The 23,486-nt window shown below is 39.8% G+C and overlaps 1 protein-coding gene and 1 pseudogene across 1 annotated transcript in view; both read right to left on the reverse strand.

Moving 5' to 3' along the window:
• The window catches only part of AFDN (afadin, adherens junction formation factor), a 131,885-nt gene that overhangs the window by 100,914 nt on the left and 7,485 nt on the right, over positions 1–23,486 (reverse strand).
• On the reverse strand, positions 228–856 carry LOC121919654 (annotated as a pseudogene).

Below are 23,486 nucleotides of genomic sequence, written 5' to 3' on the forward strand. Positions count from 1 at the left end.
TTCCTGTCTGATTTTCTTTAAGGCATGTATCACTGGCTTAAAACAGGTACTTAGAACAACAAAGATGTTATTTGAAGAGGAGAACAAACCATCAGCTAACTCCAATCCTTTGCCAGATGAGTCAACAAAAAAAAAAAAATGATAATCAAGCAATGCACTCCAGTATTTCTTTGTCAGAAGAGTCTTCCTCAAAAGAAACTATTTCTGAATCAGCTGTGCTACCTCAATCATTGTTTGCAAAATGCAGCAGAAGTGGGACAGTGGGGCAAAAGCCTTGGTCCAGGTTTTGGAACTTTTCCAGCTTTCAGTTCATCAAGTATGTCTTCAATTCTTTTGTTGTCAGATCTTCACAGCAGTTATCATTTATCTGTACCATTGGTGCATGTACACAAGCTCCTAAACATTCCACTTCAGTCAGAGTGAAAAGTTTATCAGATGTTGTTCCCCCAACTTTTATACAAGCTTTTTCTGAATTGCTTCTAATATGCTGTCTGAGTCTTGCAGCATACAAGGTGTGGTGGTACAGATTTGAATATGGTATTTTCCAACTGGCTTACGATTATACATTGTATAAAAGGTTGCTACTTTGTAGCCATCCATACCGTCTTTGGGCTAGATCCAGGCCTGGAATAACTGCTGCAGATTTGTGTCCCTCTGGGTAGTTCTTTACTATCGCCTCAATCCTCTTATAGTTTTCAGGTGTAAAATCAAATGGGGTGCTTGGATTGTTTTCAGGAGTATCCCTGTGCACAAACAAAGCTCCTCCACCACCACTGTGTGCAGCTGTTGTATGAAAGCAGTGAACCTGTGCCACTGAATGCGCAAAGACGGCCTGGAAAGGTACGGAGAGCAACATGGTGGCCTCCAGCCTCCGCCTGACAGAACCTTCTCCTTCAAAGGAGCAGTAGCAGTAGACTCCTTCAGGCAAGCAAACAAATGTGGCACAATACTTCTGAGTTTTGTTGTTGCTCTGAAAGGCTATACCAGATCTGTGACTCTGGAAAAACTGCTGACTCATTAAAAAATTTCAAATTGTCTAAGGATTACATAGCCACAAAATTAATGGCAATTTGCTACAGACTGCCATTTGTAGTCTTTGACAAATACAACAGAATTATATCAAACTGCAAAAGTCATACATCTGAGAGTACATTTCTTGAAAACAAATAATTCTGCTGAGTTTGTTAACCAGTTTTTAAAATCTGCTAAATCACAGAAGAAATGCTTCCCAAAGCCTAAGTTTGGATTACATGGAAGAGCAAGTTAAGGTGTGCAGAGAATCTATGCATATAGGTGAGTATTTTCACATTCCTCCCTCTTTTTCTATTCAAGGGACAAAAGAAAAAGGCAATCTATCCAATTCCCTCCCACATTTCTGATACAAAGAAACAGGGCAGCACAGATTTGGGTTGCATTTTGCATGGGATCAATATACCTGGCCCATCCTCTTCATCAGAGAAGAGGGGTGGCAACAGAAAATGCTGATCTCTTATCTTGCTTTGGGTACAGTTGAAAGATAAATCACTATCCCACTTTTTCTAAGGAAAAACAGAAGAATTTGGGGTGGACAGTAGAATCACGTTTTACTCTTCTTTTAACTAGTTTCCTCTTTTCTCTTTTATACACTGAAGTAGGAGGAAGGACAATTTGACAGTTTAACTTTGAAGAGGATCATTTGAAGATTGGCATATTGTCAAGATTTAGGGTATAATCCTAGCTACTGTAAAAGCAGCAGCAGCATATGTAAAAAATGTAGGCCAGCTCTCACCATTCTCCCTATCAGAAAGTACACAAACAGCCAGACTATTGAGGAGGATGGAGTTTATGTGCCCTTTCCTTTCCTTTGCTCCATGCAGTCAAAAGTAGAAAGGTGTGTGCTTCAGTTGTGCTTTTGTACACCTACCAGACCTTGGAGTTTATCAAACGGGAGGAATTTCTCTTAAATTCGAATGAAGAGAAAGTGGGGCCAGAACGCATTCACTTAAAGTCGCTAGTTTCACACAATTATGTGAATACGCATTGCATTCGAACTGACTCCCCATTGCCCGAAAATAGCATGCCATTGCCCAAATTTGCATGTGGCAATCTATCATGCAATAATGTGAAACCACATGATTGCATTCAGACTGACTTCCCATTGCCCGAATTTGTGTGTAGTGCGTTATCACGCAATAACGTTAAACCCCATGACTGCATTCAGATTGCCATTGGATTATACTTCCAATTCCACTTGTCTGATAAACTCCTATATTTTTGATACATTGTTGTCTTGTGCCTTCAGGTCATTTCCAACTTATGGTAACCCTAAGGCATATCATGGGGTTTTCTTGGCAACATTTGTTCAGAAGTGGTTTGACATTACCCTTCGCTGAAGCTGAGAGCATGCGACTTCCCAAGGTTACCCAATGGGTTTCATGGCTGACTAGAGAAATGATCTTCAGAATCATAGTCCCATGGTCAAACCACTATGCCATGCTGGCTTTTGAGTATACAGTATAGGATACATTCAAATGTAAACTAACATTTTGAAGAGGTTTAGTTCCATTTGATTCAGTGACACATCAGAGCACAGGAGCTACTAGAGACAGATCTTATTCTGTATCATTATTTAAATACAACACATAATTCAAAAGAATGCACAGAGACTGAAAAAGTATGTTTTGTTTTCTGGGATATAGAAAATAAATGTACACATGTATAACCTAAGGATCTGTCATACTCTTTTCTTATTTAATAAACATCTGAAGACCTTTTATTAAGTCAAGATAATAATATGTGCATGAGAATTATGCCTTTCTATTTTGCACCATAAAAGAAAACATACTGTGGAGCTTACTTCGTTCTACAGGTAATGCTAGGAGAAACCATAAGGAAGACTGAATAAACTACATTAAATTGCACCCCAACCAATTTGTGGCTGCACCAAACTAAATAAATACTGTATATACTCATTTATAAGTCTAGAAATTTAGGTAAAAAATTGGCCGAAAAAACCTGAGTCGACTTATCCATGTGTCAATGTAGGTGCTGCATTTTAACTCCCATTAAAAAAAGGAACTATCTGCCCTAGAATAACTGAACCCTCTCCATTTTCTCATACATCCAGCCTTTAGTATGAGCACAAAAAGTTATGCCTACTGGAATCTCCTAAGTTATTTGGCATTGTTTTGCTTTGTTTCATCCTTTGTTAGATGCCCCTAAGTTTTACCCTTGACTTTTCCATGGGTCATATCAAAATCCATAATTCTGGTCCCAAAACCTGCCCTCGACTTATCTATGAGGTCAACTTATAGTCAAGTATATACAGTAATAAGAATTGAGTTGTTCAACAAGCTTTAGAATAAAACTAACAGACAAGGGAAAGGGAGTCAACAGATGTTGACTCTGTTGGACTCTCTGGAGTTTGTTATACAATGGAAAGGAGAAGCCAGGCATAGTCAAACATGCATTCTAGACTTTAGGAGAGTGGATTTCAGTAAACTTAGAGAAGTATTGAGGGTGATCCCGTGGTCAAAAATACTAAAAGGGAAGGGAGTTCAGGACGGATGGGAGTTTCTTAAAAGAGAGATACTGAAGGCACAATTTCAAACAGTTCCAGTGAGAAAGAAAAATGGGAGGTGTCTCAAGAAACCAGGATGGATGACTAAGGAACTTTCAACTGAGCTAAGTTTTGAATGGAACATGTATAAGAAATGGAAAAATGGGGAAATCACAAAAACGGAATTTAAAGAAATAGCATGCATGTGTAGGGGTAAAGTCAGAAAAACTAAAGTGCAGAATGAACTCAGGCTTGCTAGAGAGGTTAAGAACAACAAAAAGGGCTTTTTGGGATATGTCCGCAGCAAAAGGAAGAAGAAGGAAATGGTAGGGCCACTGCGTGGAGAAGACGGCAAAATACTAACAGAAGACAGAGAAAAGGCAGAATTACTCAACACCTTCTTTGCCTCAGTCTTCTCAGAAAAAGCAAAGGGTGCTCAACCTGAGGATAATGGAACAGAGGACAGAATAGGGGAATTTCAGCACAGAATCAGTAAAGAGATAGTAGAGGAATACCTTGTTAATCTAAATGAATTTAAGTCTCCAGGACCAGATGACCTACATCCAAGGGTATTAAAAGAACTGGCAAATGTAATATTGGAGCCATTGGCAATCATATTTGAAAACTCCTGGAAAACAGGAGAAATCCCAGCAGACTGGAGGAGGGCAAACGTTGTCCCCATCTTCCAAAAGGGGAAAAAAGAGGATCCAAACAATTATCGTCCAGTTAGTCTGACATCAGTACTAGGAAAGATTCTGGAGCAGATCATTAAACAGAGAGTCTGTGAACATCTAGAAGGCAATGCCATAATCACAAAAAGTCAACATGGGTTTCAGAGAAACAAGTCATGCCAGACAAATCTGATCTCTTTCTTTGATAAAATTACAAGCTTGGTAGATGAAAGGAATGCTGTGGATATAGTATATCTTGATTTCAGTAAGGCCTTTGACAAGGTTTCCCATGACATACTTGCAAACAAGCTGGTAAAATGTGGGCTAGACAAAGGAACTGTTACATGGATCTGTAATTGGTTGACCGGCCGAACCCAAAGGGTGCTCAACAATGGCTCCTTTTCATCCTGGAGAGAAGTGACCAGTGGGGTCCCACAGGGCTCTGTCCTGGGCCCAGTGTTATTCAACATCTTTATCAATGACCTGGATGACAGAATTGGAAGCATACTTATCAAATTTGCAGATGATACCAAATTAGGAGGAATAGCTAATACTCCAGAGGACAGGATCAACATTCAAAATGATCTGAATAGATTAGAAAGCTGGGCCAAAGCTAACAAAATGAAATTCAACACAGAGAAATGTAAGGTACTGCACTTAGGGCAGAAAAATGAAATGCACAGATATAGGATGGGAGACAAATTGCTGAATGAAAGTACATGTGAAAGGGATCTAGGAGTCCAAGTAGACCATAAGTTGAACATGAGTCAACAGTGCGATGCAGCAGCTAAAAAGGCCAATGCGATTTTAGGCTGCATCAATAAAAGTATAGTGTCTAGATCAAGAGAAGTAATAGTGCCACTGTATTCTGCTCTGATCAGGCCCCACCTGGAATATTGTGTCCAGTTCTGGGCACCACAATTCAAAAAGGACATTGAGAAACTGGAGCGTGTCCAGAGGAGGGCGACTAAAATGGTGAAAGGTCTGAAAACCTTGCCCTATGAGGAACAACTCAGGGAGCTGGGGATGTTTAGCCTGGAGAAGAGAAGGTTAAGAGGTGATATGATAGCCCTGTTTAAATATTTGAAGGGATGTCATATTGAGGAGGGAGCAAGCTTGTTTTCTGCTGCTCCAGAGAACAGGACCCAGAACAATGGATGCAAGCTACAGGAAAAGAGATTCCACCTCAACATTAGGAGGATCTTCCTGACAGTAAGGGCTGTTCGACAGTGGAACACACTCCCTCGGAGTGTAGTGGAGTCTCCTTCCTTGGAGGTCTTTAAGCAGAGGCTGGATGGCCATCTGTTGGGGATGCTTTGATTTGGATTTCCTGCATGGCAGGGGGTTGGACTGGATGATTCTATGTAACAGAAAAAGAATCTTGGATCCCGGCCTAGTTAGTGGACGTTGGGAGAAGAAACCTGAGTATTCATGGATTGCTCCTCCTGCCATCCAAGAATAAAAAATATTCATGGTAAGTACCGATGTCTCATTCTCCAGATGGACAGGAAGAGGCAATCCACACACTCTCTTGATTTACCCAAGCCTCAATTGCTATGGTGGGCGTGACTGCCCGTTGGCCACCTCACTGTTTGCAGCACCACATGACCAAACATGGCCTGTGCCAATATGGACTTATCTATCCATGCCTTATAAATATGGAAGGCTCCGTCCTCTCAGCAGCATAACAAACATCCTCTAAAGATGCTGATGCACTGTTTAATTGCTACAGCAAGGTGACTGCAGTCACAGGTTTTGATCACGGGACCCAGGCATTTCATGTATAACAGGCATTTTGATAGCGTAAGATGGGTGCTGTCAAGCACTGAGAAAACTGAGCAACTATTTGCTTCAATGCCATATTTTCTGAAGTTTTATAATGGAGGGGAACAAGCACCCCTGTGTGTCTGAAGGCTGTTGCTCTTTTTATGTACTTCTTAACTGCTTTCCTCACAACTAATGTATTCCATTTCTTCTCTAAAGGATGATTTGGGTTAGGGCAGAAATTCGGTAAATGTATATTCTAATACAGTGTCATGTATAACAGGCATTTTGGTAAAAATGTTGGGTCTAATATTAAAGTGAATTTGTCATGTTCAAACTTTCATAAACCTAGATTTATGGAAAGAGTGGCTAATGCCAAGATTCTCGAAACCAAGGATGTCAAGGCCACTATACAGCTATCAGCACAACTGTGGCTCTCTCTATTCAAACCTTTGCCAACACCCTCTACATAATTGGTAATGGTAGAAAAGCATAAAGTATGCCCAGTGGCCAAAGCATTGTAAGTTCATTCTGCCTTTTCATTTCCATCTATTGAAAAATATCTGTTTAGTTTGAAATTTCTCTCCACAGGCAAATAAATCAATCTGGAATGGACCAAAGAATTTGACTGTTGAAATACTTATTGGTTCAAGAAGTACTCTCCCAGATGGATTCTGTGTCTGCTCAAACAGTCTGCCTGGACATTTTATGAGCCCTTTGTAAGCCCACTGACATTATAAACAGCAATGACCTCTTGGTCCAACAACATATTTTGTTTAATTCCATGATTATGGGTATTGAACATAATCCCCCTTGATGGCAAATGGAGGGTTTCACTGGCATGTTATCTGTACACACCTGAATGTGTCTGCCTTTGATTAAGGTTGAAAATCCTCAGAGTGCTAACCACACTCTTTTTAATTCTAAATAATAATTTATGTTGTGCTCACATCTGTGTCCCCTCTCCGTGAAACCAGTGTCCCTTGCAATGAGTTTCCTATCTGCCGAGACTTGCATCGGTGGTTACTATTGTTTTTTTGCCAGGTTTATGCAAAATATTCCTCCCTCTATACTTTTGTACTGAAGCCATCATTTTAAGTCTTGCTTCAGAGACTGAGGAAGACTCACTCTGTAATGGTGCTTCCATAGAATGGCCATCTGATGTGGTAGGAGAAACTGTGGCAACATTCTCATATAAATCCTGCCCATTAGGTTAATTGGATTGTTGAAATTAGAAGTGCTAAAACTCTTGCCAAATGCATTATGTCTGCAGACTTCATAGAAGCTATATGAGCTTGCATGAAGAACGGTAAAAGATACATATATTTCTGAAACAACTTCACAACTCCAGAGGCAGACATATACTAACATAGTTTTTCAATATCTGTTATTGTTCTTTATGCAAGCTCATACAACTCCCTACTAAAGGATACAGTTTATGAAGATTTAATCAATCTTGACACCCGAGGAAGTGAAGTAGTATTTACATGAAGTTGGTGTGATAGACACAATTATTTTCATGGACTTTTATTTAGCACATTAGTAATTCATACAAGTACTGGTATAATAAGTATCATTTGTGAATAAAGTCAGTTTTGCAAAACACTGTTACTTTCTATTAATGATTACATAAAAGTTTGTTACTTTCTTCATATTTTTTGTTTATGTAATTTTAGTTCATTATTAGGAGTCACTGTATGTTCTTTACTTACTTTTCTCATTTTTTTTAAATATTATATTTGGTACCTTGTATGGTTTCCCTCAAGTTTGTTAGGTATAGTTTTCTTTTCTAGACACTCCTGTGTTTCTTTTGTGTTAGTATCTACTAGTGCAATCAACACTTTGGTGAAGATGCCTGGAGCAAAAGCCAAACCAAAAAGAAGTGCTTTCAACTGGTAAAAATTGCTACTGAAATTAAATAAAAACTGCAAACTGGAGCCATAGGAATGTGTAACTATAGTCCAAAACACACTGCAGGAATAATCCAATCTGAGACCGCTTTAACTGTCTGGCTCAATGCTAGGGAACCCTGGGAACTGTAGTTTTGTCAGACATTTAGCCTTCTCTGTCAGAGAGCTCTGGAGTCACAACAAACTACAGTTCCCAGGATAGCCTAGCCCTGAGCCAGGGCAGTTAAAGTGATCTAAAACTGGATTATTTCTGCAGTGTGTTTTGGACCTATGTGTCTTTTAAATCGACTGAAACCACTTTATCTGCCAATTTTCCCTGGTTTTTTGTAAGGTTTCCATCCTGAACTTCTGATATTTTACAAATCCATTCAAGAATGTTAGATCTAACATAAGTCTGTAAGTCCCATTGCTTATAGACTCTGTGAAAAGATGGAATATACACTCCTTTGAATTTCTCCGATTTGCAGGATATGATTTACTTCTTTGCCTATCTCCTATTTTTCCTTGTTTCTTGGAACAGGTATGAGAAGTTACATGTCGCATAGCTTTTTTTTGTAAACAAAGTTCTCTATCCCGAGTGACCACCTGAATTACTCAGCAATCCATCAATTCTGTCCAAGTCCGTTCAAAATGCAGCAATCTTCCCCACTGAATTGTTCTCCATATCAATATTGCTATCAGCCACCCTAACAGGGTATCCTGATAACATTCCTGGTTGTTGGAATTCATGACTTTCATACTGAAATCTATTCCTGCTCCATTGATACTTGCTATTGCTGTAATCACTCTATCTACTGTAACCTCTTCAACCTCAAAAGGAAGAGTAACTGTTCCAAAATGGTTTCTTATCCAGTTTATTTCTTTGCATGGTTGGCATTACTTGCTTCTTGTCCTTACTCTCTACCAAAACTTTTCCCAGGGCCTTCCCTCTGAATGATATTCCTCCTTTTAATGATGCACACATCAAATTATTTCTCCATTTTTGGTCTGTCTGCCGGTGACATAGCCAAAATGACATACATGCTACTGTGGTGGTTATAACAATACTCACTGCAAATGCCACTGGATTGTGGCTTGCATTAGCAATATATTGTAAGGCACTCTGATTTCTGCTTAAAGTCTTGTTTACAGACTGCTTGCTCCTTTCCTGGGAATCCAAAATATCTTCTACCCAACGTACAGCTGCCCTAGCAAACACTGATGTTGCAATGGAACTCCTAATTACTAAGGCTAAACTCCATGCACCTTCTTTAGCAATGCCTCAGCTCTATATTTGTGCACTTGTTTTAGAACTGTGTGGCCCACCATAGAGACAATGGGTCCTGAAATACACACAGCAACTGAGTCATCCACTAGGAACACTTAAAGCAGGGGTAGGCAACCTGCGGCCCGCGGGCCGGATGTGGCCCGGCGAGGCCTTGGGACCGGCCCCAGCCCGGTCCTGTCGCCGATTGCAGCCGGGGCCTTTGGCGTCTCGCGCGAGGGGCATGGTGGGGCAATTGTCTATAGAAGTCTCAGAAACATGCATTTATCTTAACATTTTTTAAAAAAATCAGCAAATTTTTCTGTGTGTCTTCCATTTGAAAATTTTGTCCTACATTTGTCTCAGTTTATTTATTTAATTTTTTTGAATTATTTAATTATTTATTTTTTTGCTTCGGCCCCCCCAGTTGTCTGAGGGACAGCAACCTGGCCCCCAGTTCAAAAGGGTTGCCTACCCCTGACTTAAAGGAATCCCATACTCTCTTTTTAATGTAACTTCTGATCTTTTAGTGTTTAATGGAGTGTCCCATTCTAAAGCTCAAAACATACTGCAGAAATAATCCAGTTTGAGACCGCTTTAACTGCCCTGGCTTACTGCTAGGAAATCCAGGGAATTGTAGTTTATTGTGGCACCTCAAACCAGATTATTCCTCATCATCACCCAGTAACCCATTTTGGCCCTATTCTAAACTTAATGTTTGGACTACTCTTTTCAACTCATAGGCTCTTAAATTCCTCCACTGTAAACAGCCTATGAACAATATTCTCTTTATCTGCATCAGTGTCTGTGGCATCATTCTCTTCACTGCTATTTTGTAATTGACGTATGTCTTTCCTTTCCTCCCCAGAACCCTCCATTTCTGACACTGAAAACAGATGTAACAGTCAACTGAGGTAACAGAAAATGTATCTTGGACTCCTGGCTAGTCAGCTGATGCATGGAGAGTACGTGGATGGCTTCCCCTTGCTTAAGGTCTTTAAATCAGTATGCAAATCTGCACTAACAATATCAATAAACAAGGTGCAGGTTGAGTATCCCATACCTGAAATGCTTGGAACGAGAAGTGTATTCTCTCTTTAAATTAAAAAAAGTGGAAAAGCTACAGCTCTCCAGATACTGTTCTAATTTTCATGAACCCCAACTGGCATTGTTCATGGTAGGAGATGATAACAAGTGGGGTCCAACAACATCAGAATAGCCATAGCTTCCTGACCTCTACTCAAACAACATTTGTGACCCGATGTCAGGATTATAGTTCCTATTATGTTTTTGAGTTTAAGTAAGAATCTGAATTTTAGTTTGAAATAACATCTTTTAGCATTTAATTTGAATTAGATTTAACATTTCAACTTCGAATGTTTCTAAAGTATCAAAAAGCTTCGGCTCAAGAGAAGTCTGCATGTTTATTAGTATATATTAATTACTTTGATGTTGTGTACATTTATATAGGATGGTAGAATTTTTTTTGAAAAAATCCTTTAACCAAACCCCCCTCGCCCCCCCAAAAAAAAAGCAATTAGAGAAGTCTTATGGGGATGTGTCATATGGAGTGAGCAAGTAATCTCCTTCCAAAACCCCTTTCCATAATAGTGTTATGAAAACAAAAACATACCAATTCACACACACACATAAAAATCACACCATTTTACATGCCAAGCTCATCAAAGTACCACTTGAATAATCCATCTAGTTTGCTATACGTTCAAAAGAAAATACTCTTCTTTGCCCCAGAAAAATCAGTGTCAATTTAGCAAGCTGAGTTAGATAAGATAGTATGAGCAGCATTCCATCATACCACATTCCCAGACAAAAGTATCACATGATAGCAAGAACTATACAGGCCATCTTGTGTATGTTGCATCCATTCTAAAACCACATAGAGCATAAATTTCAGCCTCATTTTTTATCACTGAGTCAGAGCAATTGATGCAGAACAAAATCTCCCTTTTAGTTAAGAAGAAGAAAAAAGAAGTCCTCACCTTTCCCCTTCTCCCCACTACTGTTGCCTAACAAGCAAACATACAAATTGTACTCACACATTTCGATTCCATATGAAAAGGCCAAAGGCAGTATGGACACAAGCTTTCTGGAAAATCCTTTTCCAAAAGGATGTCTTTCCTTAGTCTTGAACTAAAATCTAAGATTCAACAACTTATTTCCATTTCATTGTTTTAAGTTTTAGTATTTTTAATTGTTTTAACATGTACTGTTTTTAAGCACTTTATCTTTTAAAACTGCATTTTATTTTTAATGAGTGATGTATTTTAATAGTTTGCCAATTTAATTCTATTTTAATACCTACTTTTCTATGTTTTTAACTTACTGTATATACTCATGTATAAGTCTAGAAATTTAGATCAAAAAATTGACCCCAAAAACCTGACTTGACTTATCCATGGGTCAATGTAAGTATTTTATCTTAATTTTAACTTAAAAGAAGGAACCATTTCCTAGTGAAAAGCAAGAGTATAATATGTGAAGCACTCACCCCTTTCTACTCTCTTGTCCATCCAGTCTTGAGACTAAGCACAAAGAATTATTTCTGCTGGATTTTTGTAAGTTCTTTGACATTGTTTTGCTTTGCTTCATCTTTTAGACTCTTTGCTATATGCCCCTAAATGTTCCCCTCGACTTATCCACGGGTCATACCAAAATCCATAATTTTGACCCCAAAACTTGCCCTCAACTTTTACATGAGGTCGACTTATAGTCGAGTATATATGGTATTGTTTTTTAATCTGCAAACTTTGTGTCTCAATTTGGGGGAATAGCAGGATATTATTATTATTATTATTATTATTATTATTATTATTATTATTATTTCTGCCAAACATCACCATATTAATCTTCTGAAATGTATATCTGATTATTGAGTGCTTATTCAACATGTATACAAAAGCAAGCCCATATGCTGCCCATAAATCTGCAAGATTCATCAACCTGATGTAAATGAACCAAAGATTCCCACACCACCCCCAAAGTATGTTACCGCATGTATCTCAATACACGGCCAGTATCTTGATTAGCAATGGGTTTGCATAGACAGGTTTTTCATGGGTTCCCAGATTAACTCCATGAAGCTAAGAAAAATAAATCAACACATACACCTCCAGAAAAACAGAACTTCAGATATATTTTCATATAAGGTGATTAGTTCAAAGATGATGCAAAGGGAAGACATTTTATAAGACCAATCTTGTTCTTGTCAAGGAAAAAAATTATTATTGACTAGCTGGACAATGACAATTACCAGCATGAGCTAGAACTATTATTGATGTGCAAATCCTCCTCTACAAGTTCTATAGCTGCTCCTCCCTCACTAGCAGGTTAATCTGTATGTTTGCGACATCAGTCTTAAAAACCAATTTTCACAATGGGAAGAATCTTCCACATGTTAGTTCAGAGTACAGAATTACCATGCAAATGTACATACAACCTTTCATTTCTTAAAAAAAAACTTGCTTGCTGTCTGTTGCATCTGAGCACAAGCCTACTACCCATACGTGATCAAGAACTGCATGCTAGCACACAGAGAGTATGGTATGCATTGTTTTTTCTCTGCAACAAGCCTAGAAATTAGGTGAGCTGCTAGAGAAGGAGTGAAAAGGCAGGCCCAACTCCATCAGGGCTAGCCTGAAGAAGATCCCTCCCTCCATGCCATCTGACATCATCTGGTCTGGGAGGGAATGAAAAGGCAGGCCCAACTCCTTCAGGGCTAGCCAGAGCAAGAAGAAGGGTCCTCCCTCCAGTCCATCTGCCATGGTCCAGGACTCAGAGGGAGAGAAGAACCACTGGACTTATCACCTTCCTCACCACCATTCCCTTTTCCTTTTGCATCATGTTAATTTAGATTATAAACCTGAGGGCAGGGAACCGTCTGAATAACTATCTACAAGCTGCTCTGAGAGCCTTAAGGGCTGAAGAGTGGGGTATAAATACAGCAAATATAGTAAATAAATAAATAAATAGAGAAAACTCAGTCCCCTCCACTGAGCAAAGAAATATGTTTTTTTTCTGCTATGCAAGCTCCCAACAGGCTAACACAAATGTCTTCAGGCTATCAGCTTTTATTGTCTAAGTGGTTGTCACTGCTGCTCTTTGTGCACCATTGCAGCATTGACTTGTTTACTGTTGTTGAAGTTTTTGTTGTTACTATTATGAACCTCAAGTCATTTTCAGTTTATGACAACCCTAAAGTGGATTATCTTGCAAGATTTATTTAGAGGGGGGCTCTGTTTGCTTTTCTCTGGGGCTGAGAGTGTGTGAATTGCCCAATGTCACCCAGTGGGTTCCATGGTCAAGCAGAAATTCAGCTGCAGGGTAGTAGTCCAATGCTCAAACCACTACACTGGTTCTTGCTTACTGTGCCACATGTATTTAATACACACACTCGGACTTTTTATAGGTCAATCTATAATAGTTAGGATTTTTTTTCTATGTTGAGGCTGGACTTTCCACACAGTAAAGTTGGTCAAGTAACACAGTCAACTAACCAGTCAATCATTATCAAATAAACAGTCCAATATTTAAAGTATTAATTTAGCAGGCCACCATTCTGAGAATATACTAATAACACATAGTAACAGAATGCCAGAGTATCCCATTCATTCCCACACCTTTCAGGTATGCTGCCAGTGAGTTATCACATGATGCAGCACCCTCTGTTCCAGAACTAAAAAGAATCAAATGGTAGCCCTAGCTACTGGGTAGACCAATATTAAGCCACAGCTGCTTCATAGTTTCCTCAACACTGTGTTGGTCTTCAGAAAATCCTGTTGTTACAGCACACAGCCAGTGCAATCCAGGAATGTGGCTTAAGTGAGAGAGAAGACCATCACAGAGCAAGGGGGTCTCAAATTAAGTTATGTGTGACCCTTTAACACCCTTAGAATGAAAAGAGAGGCCAGACTGGATTCATCATCATGAATCACAGGCAGGGAATTTGCTTTCAGCTCCCTACCAGAAAACACATTCATTATGAACTGACAATTACCCAGTGACTGGATCGAAGAAGGGAAACATGTACTGTACTGACATAAAATTTTGTTTCAGTATTACAGGAGAGATTTTTAAATTAGCATGAAATATAAATTCCAAATTCACCATCTATGCATTTTAGTACATCAGCATCTAGTAATTATTTCATCATATAGCTTCCTACTCCACCTTCAGTTAAACAGGCCAAACAAGAAACTTTTTCACAACACCTCTATGGGTCATGTGAGTCATCATTCTTACAATCTAAACAGCTGTGCAAATTTAAGACAACCAGGCAGCCCCATTTACTCTGTTTTCTTTCAGAGCAGTGCTTTTGGTAGATACTCTAATGGTGGAAATTTATTAGACTAATTTATCCTGGCCAAAAAAAAATCTTTGAACTTATCACACCAAATAATCACAAAGCGTCTAACTATTAAGCTGTCCAAGACAAAAGCTTTACCTGAGAAGCTTTTCCTCCTTCGTAACTATTAAGACAGCAACTATGATGCCTTTGCCACATAAAAATATTCACACAAAAATACTGGTCAGATACAAATCAAGTTTAAGAAGTAACAGCATTCCTCATCTTGATGGAAAAATGTGTGAAAATGTTTAGTAAGACATGGTTTTAAAACTGGAAAGGAGGCGGAAGAGATTAAAGATGGTGAGTAAAAACAAGCATGAGGTGGACAACATAAAGCAACTTTACAACACAGTCCTATGGTTTGGATCTTAACCAGACATGATTAAAAAGAAGTAGACCTGATCATAAATATAAAGCAGTCCAGCAAAAGAACCTTCTAGTAGAACTTCCACCAATGACTCTCTCCCGTGCTACATTACTCCAAGACACTGTTCCTTCAGAACATATTTTCTGAAATCTCCAGATGCTTTAGAGCAAATTTCAGGGCAGAAGAGGCTGCAGAGAGAAAAAAATAGGGAAGTTGCTTCACATAACAAATTGACTCTTCTGTAAAATGGAACATCTGTGAGCAAGACTCTACTCAGGAGATGTTACTATCAATACATGAATTTATTACTAGGTAAGTCCCAGGAGAGTGCAAATATTGCATTCATGAAGTCCCATTTACTTTAAACAGAGGTATCATTGGAGTGAATATCTGCTTCAGTTTGGTGGACCATATACAATGGAATTGTAAGCGAACCTATCAGGCTTCTCAATAATCTTATGGACAATTTGGGACGTAGTATCCCTGGAATATATTAAATTGAAGAATTATCTAACACAGTAAACATATCTGCATCCAATTTTGTATATTTACATTGACTATGGGGCTGAACAGACCAGCAGTTAACGCCGGCCTCGGAGCAGAGTGGGGGCGGGGGGGGCAGCAGAGCACATGCCTCAACTCCACTCCTAAGCCACCGTCACACCACCCTCCCAACTGCACAGCAGGTGGCATCGCGGCACTTCTTTGGCGTGACATCCAGATGACATACACCAAAAGGAGTGCTGAAAAGTGCCGCTGACATGGCAAAGACACCCTTTTTCCAGCTCCAAAAGAAGCGGCATTTTGCAGTTCTTTTTAGGGCTGGAAAAACGCCGGATCAGGACTGCAGGGTGTAGTTGCTATGGCCCCTATCCAGCAAGGAAAGGGGAGACAGGACGCCGCTCTAAAGGGGCGGTCTGTTTAGCCCCTTGCATTTAATAAACAAAAGGCATGTTCATTTTTTTTTCAATTTAGGAGATATAAAATGTCAAGTGAATGGAACAACTCAGACAACAGGTTTTTTGCTCTCTTCCTCTTATCTGCAATCTCAAACAGATTTAATCTACATTGTGGTTTGTGATTTATGGGGCTGCAGTTCTAGGGAGGAAAATCACTGAAGTCAGAAAGTTTTCAGAAACAGCAGAAGATTCCTAGACAATTTAACTCCTCCTACTGCAGCCTTGAATAACAAGAGTCCAAAAGGAACATTAGATTTCCCTGATCCTCAGACGAGATAAAGGGGGGGGGATTACAGTAAGAAAAATTCACCATGTGATCTTTCAATTCAAGCAACTTTAGTTGTCATACTTTCACAATGAAAATAAATAAATAAGAGAAGCCATGATGCTTGGTAAATTTGTTGTTCTTGTTAAGTGCCCTCGAGTCTATCTCAACTCATACCGGCCCAGTGAATGAGATATCTCCAAGACCCTCTATCATCCCTGTCTTCTACTGCTATGCTTAGGACCTGTAAATTCATAACCATGTTCTCCTTAATAGAGTCCATCCATCTAGCATGTGGCCTTCCTCTCTTTTAATAATGAAGAGAGTAAGAACTGTTAACATACTGATTTTAGAATACCTTAAGAGCTTTCTATTTATTATATATAGGTATGCATGCATGCTTCTGATGGGTATTCAGCTGAAAACAGTTCATAACTACTTTGAAACTGTACAGTCTGACAGGCATTGCACATGAACAAACTTTATTCATAAGTTAATGAAATGAGGACAAGTAGACTCCATACATAGCTTGCCTCAAGGTTCAGCTCTTTTACAGCTAGGAGGAAGAAACTTTCTCTTGAGATACAGTTTGTCATGCAGTTCTGACAAACAAGTCACAGCTAAAATAGAAGACAACTTCAAACTACAGCTATTGAAAGTGTACACTCACAAGCTGCATGTGAAAAACACATATGCTTATGTTGTGTGTTCTTATTATGTTGCCTAGAATGTGTTCTTATTATGTTGATTATAATGTGAGGAAGAGACAGAGAGAAAAGGAGATGATAATTTCAAATTCCTAGATAGGAGCAGACTTTATAAATTTGACTAGTTCGAACAACATTAAATCCTCACTGGATGAAGATTCTATCTGTTTTAAATTGACCTTTCTGTCACAATGTGTGGCATTTAGTAGCTGTTGAAACAGACTAGGGTAAATTTAGAATACAGTGGTACCTCGGGTTACGAAATTAATTCGTTCCGCGGCTAATTTCGTAACCCGAAAAACCTTTGTAACCCGAATTGCCATAGGCGCTAATGGAAAAAAAGCCGCGGCTCTGCCGCGGCTCCATTGAAAACAGCGCCGCGGTTTTTTCGTAACCCGAAAAAACCTTCGTAACCCGAAACAATAAATCCCTATGGGATTTATTCGTATCCCGAAAAATTCGTAAGCTGGGTAATTCGTATCCCGGGGTACCACTGTACTCTGGCTGGGGGAATAAATTTTTGTGAGATATGAGACAAAACAGTTTCTTTCCCCCCTTCCCCAAATCTTAAGGACCATCAGTAAAACAACCATAGATTTTAGTAACTAACTTTGTTGTTGTTGTTGGCTGCCCTTGAGTCAACATCGACTTACGGCAACCCTGTGGATGAGACATCTTCAAGACCCCCTATCTTCTAACTCTCTATTCAGGTTTTGCAGGCTCAGGCCCCATGAACTCCCAGACTCCATCTGCTTGCAGTCTTCCTCTCTTTCTACTGTCTTCTACTTTTCCTAGCATCATTGCCTTTTCTAATGAGTCTTTCCTTCTCATGGCATTTCCAAAGTACAGTACACCAACTTCAAGTTTAGTCATCCTGGCTTCCAGGGAAAATTCAGGCTTTATTTGTTCTTGGACCCATTTGTTGGGGTTTTTTTGGTCATCCACAGAATATTCAGCGCTCATCTCCAGCACTAGTTCTCACATCCATACATAGTGATGGGGAATATAATGGCTTAGACGATCTTAATTTATAACCCTATCTTTAGTATTCAGTGTTACATCTTTGCACTTTAGGATCTTGTCTACTTCTTCCATAGCTGTCCTTCCCAGTCCTAGTCTTCTTTTTATTTCTTGACCACATCTCCATTCTGGACAATGTTTGATCCAAGGTATGGGAATTCTTTGACTATTTCTATTTTGTCATTGCCTAGGATGAATTCATGTAACTCTTCTGTGGTCATTATTTTTGTTTTCTTAATATTCATCATTAAACCTACCATAGCATTTTCTTCTTTGACTTTCTTTAGTAACTGTTCCAAGTTTTTATTATTTTCTGCAAGTAACTAAACTACTTCATATAAAATAGTATCCACTTCATAAATGCCTGTTAACAGTAATCAAGATAGAAGAATTTCATCTCATACCTAAAGCACCAGACTACTAGAATGCTTGTAAAATACTGGTGACATCAGACAAAGTAAGATTAGAGAAACCTGGGATATACTGACAGGGAATTCCATATAGACCAACTCCCATACACACTGCAGAGCAAGGAAAGTGTCTGCAAGGTGTAACCAATGGAAGTGGTTACCCAACACTGTACTGTAGTTAACAGGAGAAGCAAAAGCTTCTAAACTCATCCTTCCAAGTTCAGTTTATCTGGCAAAAAAAAATATAGCATAAAACATTACAGCACTAAAAGTTTTCTGTGGAAAACTTACCATCCCATATAACTTTTAGGAAAACCTAGTCCTATATCACTTGCAGTTTTAAATTATCTGGTCTGTTATCTTTACTTCACTGCTATCTATGTAAGTCAGAAGTAGGGAAAGTGGAGCCTGCAAAGCTGAATTCCTTGAGGCCTTTTTTGAAGCACATGACCCCCTCCAGCTCACACCAAACTTTTCCTAAAAATATCCCCCAAGGTCCCTTGGAGGAGGATCTTTTCAGTTTCAGTAGTCCAGTGAGGGTGGATGTAGCCCTTCAAAGTCCCATGGATGCCAAAGCAGTTCCCCAACTCTCATTAGGGAAGAGCTGACCATTCCCTGGCCTACCAGTGCAGTAGGCTTGGAAATTAGCCAGTTCCCTCGTTGTCTGGTGCAAACAGGAGAATATCCCCTGCGTAAATATAGTTCCAAATATGGCTCCCTCATTCTCCTTTCTGTGTTTAAAAAGGTATTTACTCATCCAACCAGACAACGGCCAGTGGCAAGGGGCCACATTGTGCAAGTACAGAAATATGAAGGCCCACAATTCTCTTCTTTGCCATCAACCTCCCCCCCCCCATATCACACCCATGTTGGCATTTTTAAAATTTGACTAAAAAGTCTCAACACAACCACAAAAGATGTGGAAAGCATTTAGACTAAATTTTTGCCTGCTCATGGGCTGTTTATGGCTGGTGTACCTTATAATTTAATAAGGACATAAACTGGAGTTTAACTTCAAGAACAGAGACAAAGCAGTCTCTATGGCCTTTGGATACTGAATACTGAAAGGGAGAACTGTCACGCTGCTTCAGGAAAGGGGTTAAACTTCCAATTTACTTTCTTGTTAATTAAAGACCTCTTCTGGGCCTAAAACAGCCCGTGTTGTCAAATATGGTGAGACTACATTTTATGTTTTAAAAGTTTGCATTTTAAGTTCAGAGACCACACATAGCAATAGCAATAGCAATAGCATGTATACCTTCCCCATCCCTGCATTACAACATTACAGAGAGGACCACCAAACCAATTCAACAGAGTAGGCTGTAGCATTGCAGTACCACTGAGTTAATGCAGGGGTTCTCCCTTTTCACCATTCAGTCACCAAAGACTAAAGAAACTGCTTTGCCTCTCTTGAAACCTCAGACAGAAACTGCTTTGCCTCTCTTGAAACCTCAGATATTCTTTTCATTCTACAGTATTGCCTTATTTTGTACCACACAGAGAGTTTATTCAATCAATCTTGTAGCAACTACTAAGGAAGGGGCTTGAATGGAGGCTGCTATAATGTTTTCCCTGGTGTGTTTTTTAATTGCTTTTAATTTAGTTGCTGTTTTAAAAGAATAATTCATTCCAATGCATCTTAATATCATTTTACTTATATCTGTTTATTAACCATGTTGAGATCTGCTCTGCATCCCAATACTGGGGAGAAGGCAATATTAATAGTGACAACATCAGAGAGGTAGTTGATCAACTGAAAATCCAGGCTACTATCAATGATTTAAAATTACCATCAAATGAATTAAAATTGTAGCTCCCTTTAGTAATTCCCATTATTTTTTGAAAAAATAAGCTTACCAATTTCTGAAGTAATTTATATATCTAGAATCTTATTTTAAAGCATTTGATCATGCAATCCACATGTCCTCTATGATACAGAACAAGTTCCAAATTAAAGTGAATACAGATTTCTTTGTGCACTTGGCAATCCTTTATCAAATGACTTATAATGCAATTCTATGTTGATTTATATGTTTTACTCCCAGGGAAGTAGAAAGACTACAACCTAAACACGCAGAACTTCCAGAAATAACGCCTTATTACAGGCTTTGGGAAGAACAGCATTTTTCAATGAAAATGAATGCTAATGCCATTTGTTAGATGCATAAAGCTTTCATTCAGAAGTAGCAGCTTCCATCAGTAATTATACTGTTTTTTTGAAAAGCTTGAACTGAAAAATCTCATGGGCCCGGTACATACCAGCAAAATGGTCTGGAGCAGCGGTGGCTTCTTTTCCTCCACAGGGAAGCCACAGCCGCCAAACTGCATGGCTTCTCTGCAGAGGAAAAAGAACCCACAAAAAGTGGGGGGGGGGGTTTATGCCGCAGCAACATAACAAGTGCGCCACTGGCACACTGATTACGAAAGCGCCACGTGGCACCGTGCAGATGCCTCACGACATTTGTGTAACAATGATGGCGCCCATGTGCACAGGGCGCCACCATTGTGACGCCCTCATCATGTGCTAGGGTTGAGGGGCATGTGGGCAGAGTGCCCCGAGGCAACCCTAGCACAGGGCCGGTCTGTACCGTCCCTCAGTCACCTAAACATCATACTGTAATTTGATTTTTATATGTTTATTTAATTATTTAGCATACACTCATCCCTCCATATTTGCGGCTTTGATATTTGCGGATTTGATTATTCACGGATTTGATGAATATGTTCTCTCTAGAAATATCTAGGTCCTCCAGTGCAACTCTGTGGTCAAGTTTAACTAAAAGTTGCATTGAAAGACCTAGACATTTCTAGAGAGAATACTCTACTAGGCATTTGTAGCTCTTCCAGTGCAGTTCTATGACCAATGTCTGTCGGATGTTGACCAGAGTTGCACTGGAAGACCTAGAAAGGTGTCCTCTAAGGTAAAAGCATGGTATTTTTGTTATTTGTGGGTTTTTTCCATATTCACGGGGGTCTTTTGCCCTGAACCCTAGAGAATATGGAGGGACAAGTGTATTAACTTGAAACAGTCCCTATACTGGGAAGAATGAGGGATATAAATAAATAGTAGTAGTAGTAGTAGTAGTAGTAGTAATATCCCCAAAGCCATAAGCATCCCCCCTCCAGGCGTTCCTGGATGAAACAGATTATCTAGAACCATTTCAATCTGTCTCCAGGCCTGAACATGGGATGGAAATGGCTTTGATTGCCTTAGTAGATGACCCACAGCAGAAGATGAACAATGCAAGTGTACTTCAGTTGTTTCTGCTGTAACTCTTTAACACTCTTCAGCTTTTGATACCACTGAAATTGAAATGTATTGCTCCTTTCCATATAATTCCAAGGAAACTGTTTTAGTGCTAAACTAGTATCTGATGCCAGTAATGGACTGGATGAGAGCAAACAAACTGAATTCAGACAAGATACAGGTGATCCTAGCCTAGTCAGTCAAAAAGAGTATTAGGGAACAGGGATTCAGCATATGCTAGATAAAGAAGTCCAGTCCCACCTCCCAAACAGGACCTCTGAACTCTCCTCTGGCCATGTCTCCTCACCAGCCTCACTCTAAACTATTGACATAATTTATTCCATTCTGCTCTATCTCTCAATGAGAAAATTGATAAAGGGAACCATGTGCAAGTTGGGGTTAGAGAAAGTCCTTACCTAGTTTTTTGTGGGTTTTTCGGGCTATGTGGCTATGTTCTAGAAGAGTTTCTTTCTGATGTTTCACCTGCATCTGTGGCTGGCATCTTCAGAGAAGATGTTTCTCTAAAGATGCCAGCCACAGATGCTGGTGAAACGTCAGGAATAAACTCTTCTAGAAGACAGCCACATAGCCCAAAAAACCCACAAAAAATAAGGATGCTGGCCATGAAAGCCTTTGACTTCACAATGTCCTTTCAGTTCTATATTTTTAAAAAGTCCCATCCGTAATTCCAGCTCTGGCTCCACCTATTGCTGGAATGTAGACCCTGCCCTCTCCCTCCTCCAAAATGCTTTCATTCTCTATGACAGAGACTGAAACCTCTACTTCAATCTCTTATCATGCTAGAGGAGCATCGATTCAGGATAAGAGACTAGAAGCACAAGTGTAACATGTATTAGATTAAATTAGAAATTGTTATTTGAAATGTACATGAATTACTACCGCTGAAATATTAAGAACAATTACTGTTAATATTTCAATGGTTTTCATATACTTCAACAGGTGCAAGAGAAAACCCTGAGTAAGGATGTACAGGTAAGAAGAGAAGGGCATGAGCTGAAGAATTCTGGAACTACTGAAGCATTAGGGAATCATTTTACCTGCATTTGCATGGTTGTCATCAGCACTGAGACACAAAAGCAGGACAGACAATAATATTAACAATAACATAAATTTTGATCAATGTTCTAAATTGTTAAAGATGTTCTGAACTATAAGCAGCTGATATCTGTCTATAATTTGCTATCTCAACTTTGTGATGACAATGCTAGCATGAGGAGCATCATAACCCATGCGATTGTGGACTGCTTCTCTGCCATCCAAAGAATACTCTATTTAACAAGACTGCATCTTACCATTCTAGATACACTGTCAGAATTCTTGTACCTTCTAGGAATTCCCCTCTTATAATATCTTAATATTTCCACACACTAGACCAGGGGTAGGCAACCTTTTGGAGCCAGGGGCCAGGTTGCTGTCCCTCAGACAAGTTGGGGGGCCGAAGCTGAGGGGTGGAGCTTCCACCCTCCGGGGGTGGGGCTGCATGCTGGGGGCAGAGCTTCCACCCTCCAGGGGCGGAGCCACCCTCCGGGGGCAGGGCCTCCACTGAAGCCCCGCAAGGAGGAGGAGGCATGTGCCCACCCTCTCCTCCTAAGTCCCTTTCTGGACAAACACCCCCAACCTGCATTCCAAAACACACACAACAGCACATTTGTGCATTTCACACTTTGGAAGGTGACACTCTCTCGGCTTCAGAAACAGTAGTTGCCTGCCTCTCAAGTTCACTCATCATCATCACCATCACCATGACCACCACCACCACTATCATTGTTACAGCAGACCTTTTAGCATTAAATGCACTGAAAATACACAGAAATGCACTCCTCTTCCTTCGTTCCTCCCTCCCCTTTCTTCCTCCTTCTCTTCCTCCTTCCTCCACTTCTTTCTCCCTCCTCCTCCTCTTCTTCCTCCCTGCTTCTCTACCTCCCTCCCTCCTCCTCTTCCTCCTCCTTCTTTCCTTCCTCCTCCTCCCTCCTCTTCCTCCTTCCTTCCTCCCTCCTCC

This window comes from Sceloporus undulatus, chromosome 1 (assembly GCF_019175285.1).
Source record: "Sceloporus undulatus isolate JIND9_A2432 ecotype Alabama chromosome 1, SceUnd_v1.1, whole genome shotgun sequence".
Classification (NCBI taxonomy): domain Eukaryota; kingdom Metazoa; phylum Chordata; class Lepidosauria; order Squamata; family Phrynosomatidae; genus Sceloporus; species Sceloporus undulatus.